The 10,148-nt window shown below is 37.3% G+C and overlaps 1 pseudogene across 1 annotated transcript; it reads left to right on the forward strand.

Annotated features, from left to right (window-relative positions):
- LOC308422922 (mitochondrial import inner membrane translocase subunit Tim17-A-like) lies at positions 1–9,513 on the forward strand (annotated as a pseudogene). The gene is made up of 2 exons: positions 1–62; positions 9,231–9,513. The product of its transcript is annotated as a mitochondrial import inner membrane translocase subunit Tim17-A-like (transcript).
- The last annotated feature ends 635 nt before the right edge of the window (positions 9,514–10,148 follow it).

A 10,148-nucleotide genomic window follows, 5' to 3' on the forward strand; every position in this document is an offset into this window, starting at 1 on the left:
ATGTCTGAGGAACTCGGGAGCAGAAAACTGCAGCTGACAGTCCCCGAGCATTGCCACTTAGGGTGAGTGCTCTTGTCTTTATAGACAACACGGGCAGAGTGCTTACCAAACCAATTTTAATTATTTCAACAGGAAACGTACAAAACGTGGGCGATACGTTAAATGTTAGCACTCAAATGGCAAGGGGATACGCTCTTCTCTGTAAGTAATAATGCTTGAAACGTGGCATTTTGTGACGAATGGCTCCTCTAGCTTTCAGCAATGCCATCTAATGTCCTGAGGTCATTCCGATGCCTTTTAGTGTTCGTAATGGATCCACTCGGCAGCACAGACTCAGCATGGTGACCGCTGTTCGAAAAGTTTCTAGAATGTTGGATCCTTATTTAGAATGCAGCTCTTCAGTTTATCATTTACATGTACATGATAGAACACACACACACACACACACACACACAAGCTTATTATAGGCAGAATAATCATTTCATGAAATATCCAGACCCTGTATTTTTTTTCCAGTGAATTTTTAACACAAGCATCTGGGGAGTAGTGTTAGTATGTGATGTAGGAAAGGCCAGCAGACCCACACTGCAGATGTGTGGATAAAGAGATTCTCAATTTAGAGTCAGAGCGATGGTAAGAAGTCACATGCCCTTGTCATCATAATGCTATGAAGGGATTTTCTAGTTTTTCTTTCCCAGTCAGTCCCTATGAATATCTTAATAGTGCTAAGGTTTTCGTTGTAAGATTCATATGGTACAGAATGCACAGATCTGACAAGATTCATCTGTGGGGTAATGGATAGTTTTGTGTCAATTTGACACAAGCTGGAGTTATCACAGAGAAAGGAGCCTCAGGTGAGGAAATGCCTCCAGGAGATCCAGCTGTAAGGTATTTTCTCAACTAGTGATCAAGGGGGGAGGGCCCAGCCCATGGTGGGTGGTGCCATCCCTGGGCTGGAAGATTTTGGTTCTATAAGAAAGCAAACTGAGCAAGCCAGGAGAAGCAAGCCAGTAAGTAACATTCCTCCATGGCCTCTGCATCACTTCCTGCTTCCTGACCTGCTTGGGTTCCAGTCCTGACTTCCTTTGGTGATGAACAGCAATGTGGAAGTGTAAGTTGAATAAACCCTCTCCTCTTCAACTTGCTTCTTGGGCATGCTGTTTGTGCAGGAATAGAAACCCTGACTAAGACAGATGTTAAAATGGCTTGTTGTTCCAGCTATCTGCTTCCCAAAACAACATCAGCAATAGCTGCTGATTCCCAATGGACTCAGTTCATCCAACCTTTCAGACAGATGCAGTCAGAACATCAGTCAAGTCCTAAGCTTTCTAAGCACACAGAGACTAGATAACATGTGTTAGAGCTAGCTTTCTTAAGTCTAACCAATTTTTCTAATTTTCCCACCCCTTCAAAATATTTCATCACCCCTATTCAGCAGAAAGAAGTTGTGGAGAGACGTCATCCTGATCCCTTGGGTTTCGGTGTCTGGTTATGGTTATTTTATAAATTATAGTTAGGTTGTCATTTTAAGGGATAATTTGGAAATAGCCATAATTTTGAATAAGGAGGAAATAGATGAGACAGATTACTAAATTTATTCTTAAACAAAATATTATATAGCTATAATCTTATATTGATAGAAATGCTTATAATTGATACAAAATTAAGGTTACAATTTCTTAGATTGGTACAAAATTTATATGTTGGTACAGATTTAAGGTTTTCATTGGTATAAATCTTTGTATATTGATACAAAATTTGAAATTAATATTGTTACTCTTAGACATTGTACCTATACAACTCATTGAAGAATACAAGGCTTAGACTCAGTCCTTCTAATAGCTGCCATTACAAACGGTTTAGGATGATTAAATAATATAAGTTAAGGACAGATAGTAAACTCATGGCTATATTAGATACAAGTTAATTAGTAAGGTGTTTTTAATATTATTCAAATAGAAATAGCTAGGAATAGTCAAGGTTTAACAGTTCAGACATACGGTATATAGATAGATACATCAGAACATCAGAAATCCACAGAATATGACATTTGTGATCTTTTCATTATTATTGGATTTTTGACTAAGAGACCTATTGTCTCCTGACAGTACCCCCTTAATGGTTCAAAGAAGGTATTGAATATCACATCCCCATATGGAGTTGCTCCAATTGTGGCAAGGTAGACACTGGGTGAGAATTGCCCTAATACATCTACAGAAAAAAAAATACTGTCCAAGAAAGGACACAAGATACTAAGATACTCAACATCGTAGCTCTGTCAAGATGAGTAAGCTAGTACTTCATAATAATTTCTGCTTCACTTAAGGTTCATCAGATGGTTCTGGGCCAGAAGGCTAAAGGCAGATGCGCCAATGTTTTGAGGAACAGGGCATTGCGTTGCTTAGGGCATATTAAAAATAGATTGTATATGTGTGTCTTTTATTTGAGAATCCAGAGCATTTGGTGGGTAGTAAAGACCACAAACCACTGCCAGTATTTTTGAGTATACAGTATTTGAGTAGTGATATTAATTAATACAAATAATACAAAAATTAATTAATTATTCTTGAGGACAGAAAAATTAATTAATACAAATAAACCAAATGGACTTAACAGATATTGCAAAAATTTTCACCTAAACACAAACGAATATACCTTTTCTTTAGCACCTCACAGAACTTTCTGCAAAATTGATCACATGTTTAATTAAACACAAAGTGAGTTTTAACAGAGAGTAGAAAATTGACATAAAACCCTACAGTTTATTTTACTACTATGGATTAAAGCTGCACATTGCTTTTCCGGCTCAGCGAAAGGGTCGGGTGACTGCCATCAAGACTCAGGACCCACCTGCAAAGGACTGAGCTCCCAGAACAGCCTCACAAGAGCTCTCCCACCTGAGCCCACACAGACAGAAAGGAGTCACAGCCATCAGAACACCCAGAAGCAATTCTCCCTCCTGAGACCACGGGTCCTCAGACCCACAGGAGAGACAAGCTGTAGTCAGAGACAACAAGATCACCTAACAACACAGATAACAAGATGGCAAGAGGAAAGCAAAAGAACCTAAGCAATGGAAACCAAGACAACCTGGTAACATCAGAATCCAGCTCTCCCACCACAGCTAGTAGTGGATTGTCAAACACACCAGAAAAACAAGACTTTAAATCATACTTCATGATGATGATGGAGATCTTCAAATAGCACGTGAATAACTCCCTTAAACAATTACAGGAAAACCAGGAAAAATCACTCAAAGAACTACAGAAAAACAAAACCAAACAGATGAAGGAATGGAAAATGGAAATAGAAACAATAAAGAAAACTCAAAAAGAGACAACCCTGGAGATAGAAAACCTAAAAAAGAAATTAGGAATCACAGATACAAGCATCACTAACAGACTACAAGAGATGGAAGAGAGAATCTCAGGGGCTGAAGACAACATAGAAAACATTGACACAACAGCAAAAATCAAAAAGCTCCTAACCCAAAACATCCAGGATATCCAGGACACAATGAGAAGATCAAACCTAAGGATAAAAGGGGTAGAAGAGGGTGAAGAATACCAAAAGGCACAGTAAATATCTTCAACAAAATCATAGAAGAAAATGTCCCTGCCCTTAAGAATGAGATGACCATGAACATACAAGAAGCCTACAGAACTCCAAATAAATTGGACCAGAAAAGAAACTCCTCCCAACACATAACAGTCAAAACACTGAATATTCAAAACAAAGAAAGAATCCTAAATGCTGTAAGGGAAAAAGGAAAAGTAACATATAAAGGCAGACAAACCCAACTTCTCAACAGAGAGTATGAAAGCTAGAGATCCTGGACAAATGTCATACAGATCCTAAGAACACAAATGCCAGCCCAGGCTACTATATCCAGCAAAACTCTCACTATAGATGGAGAAACCAAGATATTCCAGGACAAAACCAAATTTATACAATATCTATCCACAAATCCATCCCTACAAAGGATAATAGAAGGAAAAATCCAACAGAATGAAGGAAACTACACCCAAGGAAAAGCAAAATAAAAATAATAATAATCATGCAAGGAAACCAAAAGAAGAAAAGCACACAAACATAAGTCTACCTCTAACAACAAAAAATAAAAGGAAACAACAATCACTATTTGCTAATATCTCTTAACATCTTAACATCAATGGACTCAATCCCCCAATAAAAAGACATAGACTATCAGACCGAATACATAAACGGGATCCAGAATTTTGCTGCATACAGGAAACTCATCTCAGAGACAAAGACAGACAATACCCCAGAGTAATAGGCTGGGAAAAAAAACCTTCCAAGAAAATGGTTCCAGGAAACAAACTGTAGTAGCTATTCTAATAGCAAATAAAATAGATTTTCAACCAAAAGTTATCAAAAAGGTAAGGAAGGACATTTTTCACAGGAAAAACATCTATCAAGATGAACTATCAATCTTGAACATTTATGCTCCAAATACAAGGGCACCCACATTCATAAAAGAAATCCTACTAAAGTTCAAAGCATATATTGCACCACACAAAATAGTAGTGGGAGACTTCAACACCCCACTCTCATCAGTGGACAGATCATGGAGGCAGAAACTGAACAGAGACACAGCAAAACTAGCAGAGGTTACGAACCGATTGGAATTAACAGACATCTACAGAACATTTCACCTCAAAAAAAAAAAAAAAAAAAAAAAAAAAAAAAACTTTCTTCTCAGCACCTACCTCATGGTACCTTCTCCAAAATTGTCAGTCACAAAACAGGTCTCAGCAGATACAAGAAGTTCGAAATAATCCCATGCATTCTATCATCATGGACTAAGGCTGGTCTTCAATAATAACAAAAACATCAAAAAGATCACATACACTTGGAAGCTAAACACTGCTCTACTCAATGATAGGTTGGTCAAAGAAGAAAAAAACAAAACAAAACAAAAAACCAAACAAACAAAAAAAAACCCAAAGACTTTTTAGAATTTAACGAAAATAAAGGCACAACATACCCAAACTTATGGGATACAATGAAAGCAGTACTAAGAGGAAAACTCATAGCACTGAGTGCCTCCAAAAAGAAACTGGAGAGAGCATACACTAACAACTTGACAGTACAGCTGAAAGCTCTAGAACAAAAAGAAGCAGATACACCCAAGAGGAGTAGATGGCAGAAAATAATCAAACTCAGAGCTAAAATCAAACAAATAGAAACAAAAAGAACTATACAAAGAATCAACAAAACCAAGAGCTGGTTCTTTGAGAAAATCAAGAAGATTGATAAACCCTTAGCTAGCCTAACCAGAGGGCACAGAGAGTCTATAAATTGACAAAATCAGAAATGAAAGGGGAGACATAACAACAGAAACTGAGGAAATTCAGGAAATCATCAGATCCTACTACAAAAGCCTATACTCAACAAAACTAGAAAATCTAGAGGAAATGGACAATTTTCTAGACAAATACTAGGTACCAAAGTTAAATCGAGATCAGATAAACCATCTAAACAGCTTAACAACCCACAAAGAAATGAAGCAGTCATCAAAAATCTCCCAACCAAAAAAAAGACCAGGACCTAATGCATTTAGTGCAGAATTCTATCATCCCTTCATAGAAGACCTAATACCAATACTCTCTAAACAATTCCACAAGATAGAAACAGAGGGAATACTACCCAACTCATTCTTCAAAGCCATAATTATGCTCATTCCTAAACCACAAAAAGACCCTACAAAGAAAGAGAACTTTAAACTAATTTCCATCATGAACATTGATGCAAAAATACTCAATAAAATTCTTGCAAACCGAATTTAAGAACACATCAAAACAATCATCCACCATAATCAAGTAGCCTTTATCCCAGGGATGCAAGGATGGTTCAATATATGGAAATCCATCAACGTAATCCACCATATAAACAAACTCAAAGGAAAAAAACCACATGATCATCTCACTAGATGCTGAGAAACATTTGACACAATTCAACACCCCTCCATGATAAAAGTCTTAAAAAGAGTAGGAATCTAAGGCCCATACCTAGACATAGTAAAAGCAATATAACAGCAAACCAGTAGCCAACATCAAACTAAATGGAGCGAAACTTGAAGCAATCCCACTAAAATCAGGGACTAGACAAGGCTGCCACTGTCCCCCTACCTATTCAATATAGTACTGGAAATCCTGGCAGAGCAATTGGACAACAACAACAAAAGTCAAAGGGATACAAATCAGAAAGGAAGAAGTAAAAGTATCACTATTTGCAGATGACATGATAGTATACTTAAGTGACCCCAAAAATTTCACCAGAGAACTTTTACAGCTGATAAACAACTTCAGCAAAGTGGCTGGACATAAAATTAACTCAAACAAATCTGTAGCCTTTCTCTACTCAAAGGATAAACAGGATGAGAAAGAAATTAGAGAATTGATACCATTCATAATAGTCACAAAGACTATAAAATACCTTGGGGTGACCCTAACCAAGCAAGTGAAGGATCTTATACATACATTAAAAAAAAGTACTGCACACAATTCGAAAATCAAAAGGAATGGGTAATTTTATAGACAACACTATCAAAGTTAAATTGATATCAGATAAGCAAATTAAATAGACCTATATTCCTAGATAAAAAAGAGTCATTTAAAATCTCCCAACTAAAATAGCCCAGGGTCAGATAATTTTAGTACAGAATTCCACCAGAGTTTCAAAGAAGAGTTAATGCCAGAACTCCTCAAATTGTTCCACTGAATTAAAACAAAACAAAACAAACAAACAAACAAAAAAACATTGCCCAATTCTTTTTTCAAGGCAACGTTACTCTGATTACTAAATAACACAAACACACAACAAAGCAAGACCATGGCTGACCAATTGTCCAGTTGTCCTTATGAGCACAGATACAAAAATTCCCAATAAAATTCTTGCAAACTAAATACAAGAATGTATCAAAAAAGTCAACCATCATGGTCAAGTAGGCTTCATCTCAGAGATGAGCGACAGTTCAACATATCAAACAGTTAATGTAGTCCATCATAAAACAGACAAAAACCACAGGATCATGCCACTATGTGCAGAAAAGTTATTTGGCAACGTTTAACATCCCTTCAAGACAAAAGCCCTGAAGAGATTGAGATACAAGAGATGTATTTCAACATAAGCAAAGTAGTTTACTGCAATCCCATAGCCACATCGGCTTCAATGGAGAGAAGAAAAAGCATTCCCACTAAAATGAAGTACAAGATAAAGATGCCCACTCTCCCATAACTAGTCAATACAGCACTTGAACACTTAGCTAGAGCAAAACAGACAATTTAAGAAAATTGAGGGGGAGCAAATAGGAAATGAAGAAGTCAAATTTATTTGCAAACTCCATTAGGAAACTTCTTCAGTTGATATAAACTTTCAGCAATCTGACAGGATATAAAATTAACTCACAAATGAGCAACCCACCTTTATACAAATGACAGATTGAAAAATCATTTGGGAAAACAATACTTTAAGCAATAGCCTCAACAATTATAATGTCTTAGCATAATTCCAATCAAGCAAGTGAAAACTTATATGATAAAAACTAAGACAGTGAGGAAATAACTGAAGAAGATATCGGAAGATCGAAAGATCTCCCACAGACATGGTTCAATATTACTATATTAAAAATAATCATCATATAGTACTGGAAGTCCTGGCCAGAGCAATTAGACAACAACAACAAAAAAGTCAAAGGGATACAAATCAGAAAGGAAGAAGTAAAAGTATCACTATTTGCAGATGACATGATAGTATACTTAAGTGACCCCAAAAATTCCACCAGAGAACTTTTACAGCTGATAAACAACTTCAGCAAAGAGGCTGGATATAAAATTAACTCAAACAAGTCAGTAGCTTTCCTCTACTCAAAGGACAAACAGGATGAGAAAGAAATTAGGGAAAAGATACCCTTCACAATAGTCACAAACAATATGAAATACCTTGGTGTGACCCTAACTAAGCAAGTGCAGGACCTGTATGACAAGAACTTCAAACCTCTGAAGAAGGAAATTAAAGAAGATCTAAGAAGATGGAAAGATCTCCCATGCACATGGATTGGAAGGTTCAACATTGCAAAAATGGTCATCTTACCAAAAGCAATCTACAGATTCAAAGCAATCCCCATCAAAATTCCAACTCAATTCTTCACGGAATTGGAAAGAGCAATGTGCAACTGGAATTGCATCATCTGGAATAACAAAAAAAAAAAAAAAAAAAAAAAAAAAAAAAAAAAACCCTAGAACATCAAAATCTATTCTCAACAACAAGAAAACTTCCACAGGAATCACCATCCCTGACCTCAAGCTATATTACAAAGCAATTGTGTTAGAAACTGCATGGTACTGGTACAGAGATAGGCAGGTAGATCAATGGAACAAAATAGAAGATCAGAAAAGAACCCTCACACCTATAGTCACTTGATCTTTGACAAAGGAGCTAAAAACATCCCATGAAAAAAAAATAACCAGCCTCTTCAACAAATGATGTTGGTTCAACTGGCAGTCAATAATACAAAAACTCTGATCTCCAATTATATTACAGAGCTATAGTAAAAACAAAACAACCAACAAAAAAACAGTATGGTAGTGGGCACAAAACAGACACACTTATCAATGGAACAGAAAACCCAGAAGTTTACCCCTCTATGGACACCTGATATTTTACAAAGAACTCAGCAACACACACTGGAATTAAGACAGTGTGTTCTGTCATACTGCTTGTCAAACAGAGCGGTTGCATGTCAAAGAATTCAAATAAACTCATACCTGTAACCTAGCCCAAAATTCTACTCCAAGTGAGTCAAAGACCCCAACACAACAGATATACTGCATCTGATAGAGGGAAAATGGAGAACGTCTGCACTGGCTCAGAGAAAATCTTCCTAGGCAGGATACTGACAGGCAGCAAGAACACCATTTCTATATAGGACGCAGTAAAGTTGATAAAGCGACAGGCCACAGGATGAAAAACTAGTTTTAAGCTACCTCCTAATTGTGGAGCCCTGGTTTTAATAGCTATTAAACTCCCTCAGAGTCTGTGATTTACTCCCACTGGAGAATTTTGAAACCCTTTGAAGGCCTGTTAGTTGCTGCCACCCATCATACCCATGGTAAAGGCACTGCCTAGTCATCCACAGTTCACCAGGGGCATGGCTCTCTCACGCATTCCTCCATCTTTGGGGAGGACTTTTCCATCATTGACTGTAGTAGGGTTCAAAGAAGAGGCAAGGAAGACCCCTGAAACTCCATCCATCACTAGCGGTGCCTTAGCAGGAGCCATCCCGGTAGCAAAAAATGGACCGGTAGCCATGGTTGGGTCAGCTGCGATGGGTCGCATTCTCCTAGCTTTGATTGAAGGAGCTGGTATCCTGTTGACAAGGTTTGCTTCTGCACGTTTCCCAATGGCCGTCAGTTTGCTGAAGACCACTCCCAGTTGCCTTCAAGCCAGTTGCCGTCCTCACCGGCTGGAGACTATCTGCAGTATCAGTAGGACATGGCTCCCAAGGTCCCTGGATCTGGGCGGACTGTAGTTCAGTAGGGTTTCAAAGATCAGCTCACAGTCTGTTTAAAGCCTTAGGTGGGACACCAGCGGTCAAGTGGGCCATTAAAAGACATTTAGCACATTTTTCTGCTTAAAAGAGACTCAGAGGGTGGAAAAGATACTGAGTTTATTTATTCATGCTTGGATTGCATCTGTGATCAAAATAAATGTATAATACCTATTAAAGAATGTATATGAGCTTAGAAGATAAAAAAACAAAGCCCAAATAACAGTAAGCTGCAACCATCATTCCTTCAGGACTTCTCTGCCTGGTGTTTTGTGTACAGTTACTGGGACTTTAAAAAAAAAAAAAGAAAAACTATTTTTAGCTGTACATCTGATGGGGGGCCAATAAACACAATATATACATAAAAAATAACAATAACAACAAAATCCTCATAGAGTGGACATCAAGAAAACAATTCTACTAAAAGATGGAATGTAGATCTAAATAAAGCATTTTTTTTTTTTCAAAAAAGAGAAAACTCGAGTACAACAAATGACAAAATCTAGAGCTAGAGGATCACTGCAATTGCACACGGGAGTTCAAACTTGTACAACTACTATGAAAATCAGTGTGGTAT

This window comes from Micromys minutus, assembly GCF_963924665.1.
Source record: "Micromys minutus genome assembly, chromosome: 7".
Lineage (NCBI taxonomy): Eukaryota > Metazoa > Chordata > Mammalia > Rodentia > Muridae > Micromys > Micromys minutus.